This window comes from Delphinapterus leucas, chromosome 6, assembly GCF_059928025.1.
Source record: "Delphinapterus leucas isolate spDelLeu-1000000601 "Yukka" chromosome 6, BTC_Dleu_Yukka2, whole genome shotgun sequence".
Classification (NCBI taxonomy): domain Eukaryota; kingdom Metazoa; phylum Chordata; class Mammalia; order Artiodactyla; family Monodontidae; genus Delphinapterus; species Delphinapterus leucas.
In genome coordinates this window covers 36,404,237-36,416,697 of record NC_143134.1, presented here as the reverse complement: position 1 = coordinate 36,416,697, position 12,461 = coordinate 36,404,237, and the positions used below count along the sequence as shown (strand labels likewise).

The following is a 12,461-nucleotide window of genomic DNA, read 5'->3' as shown; positions in this document are numbered from 1 at the left end:
ACTGTTTGCAGATGACATGATACTATACATAGAGAATCCTAAAGATGCTACCAGAAAACTACTAGAGCTAATCAATGAAATTGGTAAAGTTGCAGGATACAAAATTAATGCACAGAAATCTCTGGCATTCCTATACACTAATGACGAAAAATCTGAAAGAGAAATTAAGGAAACACTCTCATTTGCCACTGCAACAAAAAGAATAAAATACCTAGGAATAAACCTACCTAAGGAGACAAAAGACCTGTATGCAGAAAACTATAAGACACTGATGAAAGAAAATAAAGATGATACAAACAGTTGGAGAGATATACCATGTTCTTGGATTGGAAGAAACAATATTGTGAAAATGAGTCTACTACCCAAAGCAATCTACAGATTCAATGCAATCCCTATCCAATTACCAATGGCATTTTTTACAGAACTAGAACAAAAAATCTTAAAATTTGTATGGAGACACAAAAGACCCCGAATAGCCAAAGCAGTCTTGAGGAAAAAAAAACAGAACTGGAGGAATCAGACTCCCTGACTTCAGACTATACTACAAAGCCACAGTCATCAAGACAATATGGTACTGGCACAAAAACAGAAATACAGATCAATGGAACAGGATAGAAAGGCCAGAGATAAACTCATGCACCTATGGTCAACTGATCTGTGAAAAAGGAGGCAAGGATATACAATGGAGAAAAGACAGTCTCTTCAATAAGTGGTGCTGGGATAACTGGACAGCTACATGTAAAAGAATATAATTAGAACACTCCCTAACACCATACACAAAAACAAACTCAAAATGGATTAGAGACCTAAGTGTAAGACGGGACCCTATAAAACTCTTAGAGGAAAACATAGGAAGAACACTCTTTGACAGAAATCACAGCAAGATATTTTTTGATCCACCTCCTAGAGTAATGGAAATAAAAACAAAAATAAACAAATGGGACCTAATGAAACTTCAAAGCTTTTTCAAAGCAAAAGAAACTACAAACAAGACGAAAAGACAACCCTCAGAATGGGAGAAAATCTTAGCAACTGAATCAACGGACAAAGGATTAATCTCTAAAACATATAAACAGCTCATGCAGCTCAATATTAAAAAAACAAATAACCCAATCCAAAAATGGGCAGAAGACCTAAATAGACATTTCTCCAAGGAAGACATACAGATGGCCAAGAAGCACATGAAAAGCTGCTCAACATCACTTCTTATTAGAGAAATGCAAATCAAAACTACAATGAGGTATGACCTCAAACCAGTTAGAATGGGCATCATCAGAAAACCTACAAACAACAAATGCTGGTGAGGGTGTGGAGAAAAGGGAGCCCTCCTGCACTGTTGGTGGGAATGTAAATTGATACAGCCACTATGGAGAACAGTATGGAGGTTCCTTAAAAAACTAAAAATAGAATTACCATATGACCCAGCAATCCCACTACTGGGCATATACCCAGAGAAAACCATAATTGAAAAAGACACATGCACCCCAATGTTCATTGCAGCACTATTTACGATAGCCAGGTCATGGAAGCAACCTAAATGCCCATCGACAGACAAATGGATAAAGAAGATGTGGTACATATATACAATGGAATATTACTCAGCCATAAAAAGGAACGAAATTGGGTCATTTGTAGAGACGTGGATGGATATAGAGACTGTCATACAGAGTGAAGTAAGTCAGAAAGAGAAAAACAAATATCGTATATTAACACATATATGTGGAACCTAGAAAAACGGTACAGATGAACCAGTTTGCAGGGCAGAAATTGAGACACAGATGTAGAGAACAAACGTATGGACACCGAAGGGGGAAAGTGGCGGGGGTGGTGGTGGCAGTGGTATGAATTGGGAGATTGGGATTGACATATATACACTAATATGTTTAAAACTGATAACTACTAAGAACCTGTTATATAAAAAAATAAATAAAATTCAAAAATAAAGGCATGAAGGAATACAACTGCATGGAATAGAATATATTCCCATGTGACTGTAAGACAGAGTCCAATCAGAGTGAAGAGTAAAGGATAATTCTGGAAAGGTGGGTTGGGGGCGGCAATTCAGAATTGATAATAATCATCACCACAACTCACTTTCCCCTGAGCACTCACTGTGCACCAGGCACCCTAACCACTTCAGAAGCACAGGCGCATTTCCACCTCACAACAACCCTGACGTTGCTATCAACCCCATTTTACAGTTGAGAAAAAAGGAGGCACATAGAACAGAGGCAATATCCAAGGTCACAGAGTCAATAGGTGGTGGAGGCTAAGAGTCCAGCTTCAGAGCCCAAAGGGCGGGTCCTTTTTTAACAGACAAACTAGAACATGGGGAAAGGCAAATTATGCTGAGCTAACACAAAGGTGAGGGGAGAGGAGAAAGGGAAGAATTGACAGGATTTAACAGCTCATCAGATTAGTGAGAAAATCTGTGAAACACAAGGAGGCAAGAAGAACGCTGAGGTCAAGGAGCAAGTGCCCAGAGGTGGACTCCTGCTATTAACAAAGATCAGCAAGGTAAGAGTGGGTATAAAGAAAGGGGAAGGGGGGATTCAGAAGACAGAATTCCAGATATTTCCCTGTTCATGCCTCTTAACTGGGTTAAGAGAGTAGGATTTAAACTGTAGAAAGGCATTTTGAGACAAATGGGGTAAATGAACACAGGCTGAATATTAGATGACATTAAGGAATTATAGTTAATTTTGTTGGGTGTGCCATTTGGTATAAAGGTTATTTTCTTTAAAGTCCTTATTCAAAAACGATGCACACTGAAGTATTTACAGGTAAAATACCTGGGATTTGCTGCAAAATACTACAACAGAGAAAACTAAAAGAAAGAGAAGAGCAGAATGTTAACTGCTGAGTTGAGAGGTACAAAGCTGAGTGAGAGGTACAAAGATGCTCTTTCAGTATTCTCACTACTTTTGGCTGCATTTGTAAAATTTTCATAATAAACTTTAAATGTAATAACTCCATCTCCTTCTATACCCCCAAAAAAGGAAAGGAGAAAAAACTTTATGGGGGTGGGGGTAGGGGTGGGCGGTATGTGGACTTCAAACACTGGTCTGATTCCAGCCTTCTGCTGGTGTCATTAATGTCACCATTACTGTTAGGGGCTGAGACCAATGATCAGGAGAAAATGAACATATATTTTATCTTTATCAGCATTAGATGTATGAGACAAACGTGAAAAATAGAGCAGCTCCTTTTAAATTTTCATTAAAACTTTGAAAGTTTTAATAGCTCCAAAGTAAAAGTTACTTAATCCTCTACTACACCATTTCCCTCTCTAGAAAATGAGAATTCAACTACCTAATGTGCAAGGTGACTGAGAAAATAAAATATGGCAGTGAATAGAAAGCACACTGCCAATACAGGACTACTGCTAACAAAACAGTACTTTTCACCATCGTTGTTTTCGCACCACTCTAAGGCCCTGAGAATACAACAGTGTGAATGTATATGGAGAGAAACAATGCAGGACAAGGCAGGAGCAACTCCGGAGAAGATAGAAAGTCCTGAATGAGGGCACAGGAATGTGCCCCTTCAAGAACAAGCCTGTCTTCCTGGGAGACCACCTGCAGCTGTGCCCCAAAGGGATTATGACTTTGGCATAGGCTATCAAGGACACACCCTCCATTATGACCAAAGACAAGAACACAACAAGGAAGTGGTACCCATCTGAGGCAGGGCTGCCAGGCCCCTAGGAGTTCCCTCCTCCCTAACGGGCAGTCCCCTCTGGATGTGAGGGAGCAGAGTGCTCCAGGGCAAACCTGGTACAACAGAAGTGGTTCTGGCCTCAGGATTCTCTCCCAGCACAGAGAGCAGGCTAGAAACCCCCAAGCCTGCAGCTGGCTTCACTAAAGTAAGGTATCAGAACCAGGTATGGAAGGGAAGGACAATACACGGGACAGAAACAGGGTATGGGTTTTAGAATAAGCCTTCTCTCATGTCATGCTGATGTCCAGCATGACATTAATCTTCTATATGCCTATGGGGGTTATTGAAAGTTATTGAAATGAACGTCATATTAGCATGTACCAGACAGCCGTTTTCCCCTTTCCACACTCCCAACAGCCCCAGGAGGTTCAGTACCTTGCTCAACGTGACTATGAGAAAGAGGCAGACCTGGATTTGAACTCTCCCTATGGAGGGCGGGGCTCCCACAGCAGGCCTGGGATAGACCCCGAGGGAAAGGCAATGCCCAAAGAGATGCACACTTGAGGTTGCAGATTTGGAAGAGAAAGATAGGGCTCTCATTCGTAAGTGGTGAATCTGAGCGATGAATCCAGGAGACCTCACGGCTACTTCTGTGTATATTTACAACGTTTTCATAATGCAAAATTTAAAATAAAACTTAAGTCTGGACGTCTTACCACCCACTTCTCTCTTCCATCCCCAGTAATTCAGGGAGTCAGCCACCAGCCCCCTGGGGGTTGAGGAAAGTTCCCTGCCCCGTGGGCTGCACTCCACTTGCTCCACCCCAAGCCCCAGCGCCGTAGGAGCCAGACAACTTCTGGAGTCGTAGATCTGGGCACAAGGACGCCCCACGCAAACCCGGGGATGTCTGACTCCCACCAGGCCCTTCCAACTCCCCCAGGAGCCTGCGGGCCCCGATGCCGCTGACCCAAGTCGTCCTCCCCACCCCAATCAAGGCAAGTCTGGGTGTTTGCCCCAGGCCAGTCCTTCCCCCAAAATCCGGGACATCGAGGCCAAGCGGCGCCTCCATCACCATGGTTGGCACCACCCAGCCGCGCTCCCCAATTAAGACCCAGGAAGGATGCCCGAGCCGCGCTCCCCAATTAAGACCCAGGAAGGATGCCCGAGCCGCGCGCCCCAGCAGTGGAGACGTCTGCTCCGGGCGAGGGGTACTTATGTCCTCCAAATCACCTGCACCAGTCCAGACCCCTCCGGGACAGGACGCTGGCTCCCCAGCACCGCCGGACAGCACGAGACCCGAGACCCAGCCCACAACCCCTACTAAGCGGACTGCGTCCGACCCCGTCCGGAAAACAATCAAACCTCAAGGAACCCGCGGACAGGGCAGACCAACCCCGCCTGCCCTCGCCAAGTTTTCCCAACCCTCTATCCCTGGGACTCAGCGGCCACGGGCGGGCTTGCTCACCACGAGCTTTAAAAGATGGTCACAATGTCCAGAAATACGACAGCGCGAAGCGGAAGTGCGATACCCACAATACCTCTGGGCGGGACTACAATACCCAAAATGCCCAGAGGGCTCCGAAGCTCAAGACCGTACTCGCCAGATCACCGGTGGGCACGGGACTACATTACCCACAATGCGCCGGGGGCGCGGGCACATTTCCCCACTGGACCCAGTTGTTGAGCTCCAGTACGCCTCCCTTCTGCTCCGTTGGAACCCGCGCTCAAGATCCATAATTACAGCCACTTGGGCTCTGGGAGAAATTGTGGAAAATTAGATAAGTAAAGTCTAGTAAAGTGACTTTCAGGTGCATTAGAAGGGTGGTTAAGGTGGTTCAGGTGAGCACTAAAATCTTTCTTATTTAACTTGTGGGGTCCTCTTAGTTTTTAGTCACCTGGGTGTGTACTTGTCCGCCATACTGCAGATTCACCCTAGTGTTTTTATATTTAAATAACAGCGCGTAATGAATGAACTTCTAAAATATGCCAAAGGTCCTGGCATTTTTCTTTCTTTTTTTTTTTTTTTTTTTTGCGGTACTCGGGCCTCTCACTGTTGTGGCCTCTCCCGTTGCAGGGCACAGGCTCCAGACGCCCAGCGGCCATGGCTCACGGGCCCAGCCGCTCCGCGGCACGTGGGATCTTCCCGGACCGGGGCACGAACCCGTGTCCCCTGCATCGGCAGGCGGACTCTCAACCACTGCGCCACCAGGGAAGCCCTATTTTTCTTTTTCAAAGAGGAAAAATTCTGAAGTTTATTAAAAATAATATCAATAATCAGAAGAAAAAATGAGGAAAAACTAAGCATGAAGACATTTAAAGCTACAATAAGTAAAATTAAAATTATTTTACTAATACAAAAATCGCTGATTAGATGTAACAGAATAGGAAGCTTAGAAACATTTCAAAGTATTAATAAACAGGGCTTCCCTGGTGGTGCAGTGGTTAAGAATCTGTCTGCCAATGCAGGGGACACAGGTTCAAACCCTGGTCTGGGAAGATCCCACATGCCACAGAGCAACTAAACCTCTGTGCCACAACTAGTGAACCTGTGCTCTAGGGCCCATGTGCCACAACTACTGAGCCCACGTGCCACAGCTACTGAAGCCCGTGTGCCTAGAGCCCATTCTCCACCACAATGAGAAGCCCATGCACAGCAGAGTATCTTCTGCTTGCCACAACTAGAGAAAGCCTGCATGCAGCAACGAAGACTCAACGCAGCCAAAATTAAAAAAAATTTATATTAAAAACGTATTAATAAGCATACATACTCTTTTTCTAGGAATTTGACGGAAGTGTTTTCAAATTACTTCCTATTTACTCAAAATGAAGTAATGAGAACCAGATTTAACCTCTTGCCTAAATCAACTTTAAAAAAACAAAATATATGAAATGACAGGTTTGAAGACATCGGACATAAGACAATGAAGAGCAATGAACCCTGAGAAAGAGGTAAGAAACCAGATGAGACTTTGAACATCACTGGATGGAGAGAAATTTCAGGCCACAGGACAGAGAAGGGAAATCCAAGTGGAGGGTCCTCTTCCTCAAGTGTCAGTTGAGTGCCAACCAATGTGCACATGTGCAACCCCCCAAGAAAGAAACTGAAAAAGATTAGAGAGAAATACCGTGAGCTCACATAGGGCCAGGAATAGTGCCTGCTCCTGCCAGACAGTGGAAATCTTCATAATTCACTTGGTGTGGAGTAAAGAATTCTCACAAGAATTTTGCCTCAATGACAGGGACAAAATTAGGCCTAAATGCCTGATTGAGAGAATCTTTATGTTAAATTTAGGGGAGAAGTATGTCAAATATGTTTCAGAAATCTTAAAAGTCACTTCCATTTTTATATGAATCGTGTATGCAGAAATATACATATTATATTAAAAAATTTTGAACAAACTAGATTCAAGATTTCCCATAAAATGAGCAGTAAATTTAATAAAATTCACTTAAAATAGCATTTGCATATATTTCAACACCACAAAGTAATTCTAATATATATCTGGATGACTATATTGATGATATTATCAAAAAATGGTGATAAATAATAAAACCCAGTTTGCTCTATTATTAGCATTTTAATATAAAACTATAATAATCAGTGTGGCAGTAATGCAAGTCAGCTGAAAGGAACTAAAGGGAACGTCAATAAAATGGAAGGGAGAGAGGGAGGAAAATTGAGAAAGATGGAAAGCTTCAGTTTGGAAAGTTTGAGAAAAAATAGTTATTTGGGGAAATTAAGCTAGCTCACAAAACAAATATAAAAAGAGAAATCAGAGATCTAACATGAAATATAAATGATTTTGAAAACCATCTTGTGGTACGGAAGGTCTCTGCCTGCATTACACTGAAGCAGAGACCATCAAGAAAAGAATGCCTCAAGAGAACAGTGTCAGGACAAGTATGCTCATGCTCATTGGTGGATATCTCTCTCATCTGTCTGGGCTGAAATCCAGCTGAAGTGACTGAGTCTGCTACTGAGAGAGAAAAGGGACATTTCTATCAACATTATTGGTGGCTTAAGCTTTGAAACCACAGAAGAAAGCTTGAGGAGATACTATGAGCCATGGGGAAAACTTACAGACTCTGGTAATGAGAGATCCTGAAAGCAAAACTCAAAAGAGTATTTGGTTTTGTAACTTTTCCATCCATAGATAAGGTTGATGCTGCCATGGCTGCAAAATCTCATTCAATTGATGGAAGAGTGATTGAGCCAAAATGTGCCATAGCCAGAGAGGAATCTGGACAACCTGGCACTCATGTAACTGAAAAGCTGTTTGTTGGTGGAACTAAAGAAGATACCAAAGAACATCAGCTTAGAGATTACTGCAAGGACTATGGAAAAGTTGATGTCATTTGAGATAATTACTGATAGGCAGTGTGGAAAGAAAGGAGGCATTGGCAGTCTAGAAAGAAAAGAAGCATTGGGTTTATTACTTTTTTTTTTGGCTGCACTGTGCAGCACATGGGATCCCTCATCAGGGATTGAACCTACATCCCCCGCTTTGAAAGGGCAGAGTCTTAACCACTTGACCACAAGGGAAGTTCTGGGTTTACTACTTTTGATAACCATGATCATGTGGATTAAACTGTACTGCAGCAATACCATACCATCGGTGGTCAGAAGTAAGAAAGGCTTTATCTAGACAAGAAACACAAGAAGTCCAAAGTTCTAGGAGTGTCAGAGGAGACTTTGAGGGATTCGTGCAGAGGCAGTGAATTTTGGGACCAGGATCATGAGGCAAGTGTAGAGTAGGATCTGATGGATATGGAAGAGGACATGGATTTGGGGATAGCTATAATGGGTATGGAGGAAGATCTGGGGGTGGCAATTTTAGAGGTAGCACAAGTTATGAAGGAGGAAGATGAAGATATAATAGTGGAGAACCTGGATCTGGCAGCCAGAGGCGATTAGTGGGGAGGCTACAGAGGTGATTACGACAACTATGCAGGAAAAATTTATGGAAGTAGAAATTAGAATGTTTTTAGAAATTATAATTAGCAACCTTATATCTATGGTCCAATGAAGACTGGAAATTTTGGTGGCAGTAGGAACATAAGAGAAACTTACGGTGGAGGAAACTATGGTCGAAGAGGCAGTGGCACAGTAAGGGATATGAGGCAGGAACCAACACTGAACTTCTTCCCATTTGCCCTGGGCTTTACTGTGTAACTTGGAGAGGACAAGAGCCCAGAAGTAACAACAGGTTCAGGTTATCAAAATAAGAATGTTTAGAACACTTATTATCTCACACATGCATAAATATAGAATGATATGGTAGAAGACACTACAGCAGATACAGGGAGCTGTTTGTAGATGGACTGGATTATTTAATAGCATTACCTTACTCTAAAGGAAGGACTGTAAAAAAATGCCTTTGAGATAGTTTCTTTTTGTTTTTTTTAAACATATTTATAGGAGTATACTTGTTTTACAATGTTGGGTTAGTTTCTGGTGTATAAAAAAGTGAATCAGGTGTATGTATATATATATATATATATATATATATATATATCCCCATATCCCCTCCCTCTTGCGCCTCCCTCCCACCCTCCCTATCCCACCCCTCTACTAACAAAGCACTAATCTGGACTCCCTGTGCTGTGCAACAGCTTCCCGCTAGCTACCTGTTTTACATTTGGTAGTGTATATATATCAGTGCTACTCTCTCATTTTGTCCCAGCGTACCCTTTCCACCCCGTGTCCTCAAGTCCATTATCTATGTCTGTGTTATTATTCTGGTTCTGGCCGTAAATTCATTCGAGCAATTTTTTTTTTCTGGACTCCATATATATGTGTTAGCATACAATATTTGTTTTTCTCTTTCTGGCATCCTTCACTCTGTATGACAGACTCTAGGTCCATCCACCTCTCACAAATAACTCAATTTCATTTCTTTTTTATACCTGAGTAATATTCCATTGTGTATATGCGCCACATCTTCTTTATGCATTCATCTGTCGATGGACACTTAGGTTGCTTCCATGTCCTGGCTATTCTAAATAGTGCTGCAATGAACATTGTGGTACATGTCTCTTTTTGAATTACAGTTTTCTCAGGGTATGTGCCCGGTAGTGGGATTGCTGGGTTATAGGGTAGTTCTGTTTTTAGCTTTTTTTTTTTTAACATCTTTATTGGAGTATAATTGCTTTACAATGGTGTGTTAGCTTCTGCTTTATAACAAAGTGAATCAGTTATACATATACATATGTTCCCATATCTCTTACCTCTTGCGTCTCCCTCCCTCCACCCTCCCTATCACACCCCTCTAGGTGGTCACAAAGCACCGAGCTAATCTCCCTGTGCTATGCGGCTGCTTCCCACTAGCTACCTATTTTACGTTTGATAGTGTATATATGTCCATGCCACTCTCTCGCTTTGTCACAGCTTACCCTTCCCCCTCCCCATATCCTCAAGTCCATTCTCTAGTAAGTCTGTGTCTTTATTCCTGTCTTACCCCTAGGTTCTTCATGACATATTTTTCTTAAATTCCATATATATGTGTTAGCATATGGTATTTGTCTTTCTCTTTCTGACATACTTCACTCTGTATGACACACTCTAAGTCCATCCACCTCATTACAAATAGCTCAATTTCGTTTCTTTTTATGGCTGAGTAATATTCCATTGTATATATGAGCCACATCTTCTTTATCCAATCATCTGATGATGGACACTTAGGTTGTTTCCATCTCCGGACAATTGTAAATAGACCTGCAATGAACATTTTGGTACATGACTATATTTGAATTATGGTTTTCTCAGGGTATATGCCCAGTTGTAGGATTGCTGGGTCATATGGTAGTTCTATTTGTAGTTTTTAAAGGAACCTCCATATTGTTCTCCATAGTGGCTGTACCAATTCACATTCCCACCAGCAGTGCAAGAGTGTTCCCTGTTCGCCACACCCTCTCCAGCATTTATTGTTACTAGATTTTTTTGATCATGGCCATTCTGACTGGTGGGAGATGATATCTCATTGTACTTTTGATTTGCATTTCTCTAATGATTAATGATGCTGAGCATTCTCTCATGGGTTTGTTGGCAGTCTGTATATCTTCTTTGGAGAAATGTCTATTTAGGTCTTCTGCACAATTAAGGATTGGGTTCTTTATTTTTTTGTTATTCAGCTGCATGAGCTGCTTATAAAATATGGAAATTAATCCTTTGTCAGTAGCTTCATTTGCAAATATTTCTCCCATTCTGAGGGTTGTCTTTTGGTCTTTTTTATGGTTTTCTTTGCTGTGCAACAGCTTTTAAGTTTCATTAGGTCCCATTTGTTTATTTTTGTTTTTATTTCCATTTCTCTAGGAGGTGGGTCAAAAAAGATCTTGCTGTGATTTATGTCATAGCGTGTTCTGCCTATGTTTTCCTCTAAGAGTTTGATAGTTTCTGGCCTTACATTTAGGTCTTTAATCCATTTTGAGCTTATTTTTGTGTATGGTGTTAGGGAGTGATCTAATCTCATACTTTCACATGTACCTGTCCAGTTCTCCCAGCACCACTTATTGAAGAGGCTGTCCTTTCTCCACTGTACGTTCCTGCCTCCTTTATCAAAGATAAGATGACCATATGTGCGTGGGTTTATCTCTGTGCTTTCTTTACTGTTCCATTGATCTATCTTTCTGTTTCTGTGCCAGTACCATACTGTCTTGATTACTGTAGCTTTGTAGTATAGTCTGAAGTCAGGGAGCCTGATTCCTCCAGCTCCATTTTTCATTCTAAAAATTGCTTTGGTTATTTGGGGTCTTTTGTGTTTCCATAAAAATTGTGAAATTTTTTGTTCTAGTTCTGTGAAAAATGCCAGTGGTAGTTTGATAGGGATTGCATTGAATCTGTAGATTGCTTTGGGTAGTAGAGTCATTTTCACAATGTTGATTCTTCCAATCCAAGAACATGGTATATCTCTCCATCTATTTGTATCATCTTTAATTTCTTTCATCAGTGTCTTATAATTCTCTGCATACAGGTCTTTTGTCTCCTTAGGTAGGTTTATTCTTAGATATTTTATTCATTTTGTTGCAATGGTAAATGGGAGTGTTTCCTTGATTTCACTTTCAGATTTTTCATCATTAGGGTATAGGAATATCAGAGATTTCTGTGCATTAATTTTGTGTCCTGCTACTTTACCAAATTCATTGATTAGCTCTAGTAGTTTTCTGGTAGCATCTTTAGGATTCTCTATGTACAGTATCATGTCATCTGCAAACAGTGACAGCTTTACTTCTTCTTTTCCGATTTGGATTCCTTTTATTTCCTTTTCTTATCTGATTGCTGTGGCTAAAACTTCCAAAACTATGTTGAATAAGAGTGGTGAGAGTGGGCAACCTTGTCTTGTTCCTGATCTTAGTGGAAATGGTTTCAGTTTTTCACCATTGAGGATGATGTTGGCTGTGGGTTTGTCATATATGGCCTTTATTATGTTGAGGAAAATTCCCTCTATGCCTACTTTCTGCAGGGTTTTTATCATAAATAGGTGTTGAATTTTGTCGAAAGCTTTCTCTGCATCTATTGAGATGATCATACGATTTTTCTCCTTCAATTAGTTAATATGGTATATCACGTTGATTGATTTGTGTATATTGAAGAATCCTTGCATTCCTGGAATAAACCCCACTTGATCATGGTGTATGATCCTTTTACTCTGCTGTTGGATTCTGTTTGCTAGTATTTTGTTGAGGATTTTTGCATCTATGTTCATCAGTGATATTGGCCTGTACTTTTCTTTCTTTGTGACGTCCTTGTCTGGTTTTGGTATCAAGGTGCTGGTGGCTCGTAAAATGAGTTTGGGAGTGTTCCT

At 41.4% G+C, this 12,461-nt stretch overlaps 1 protein-coding gene and 1 pseudogene across 1 annotated transcript in view; one reads left to right on the top strand and one right to left on the bottom strand.

Moving 5' to 3' along the window:
- ZNF169 (zinc finger protein 169) overlaps positions 1-5,400 on the bottom strand; it is a 59,206-nt gene extending 53,806 nt beyond the window's left edge. Inside the window, exon 1 of the mRNA XM_022564579.2 lies at positions 5,126-5,400. The gene's annotated coding sequence lies outside the window, so the exon portion shown is untranslated. The remainder of the gene's footprint in view (positions 1-5,125) is intronic.
- Positions 5,401-5,624: 224 nt separating this feature from the next.
- Positions 5,625-9,160, top strand: LOC149748904 (heterogeneous nuclear ribonucleoproteins A2/B1 pseudogene; annotated as a pseudogene).
- The last annotated feature ends 3,301 nt before the right edge of the window (positions 9,161-12,461 follow it).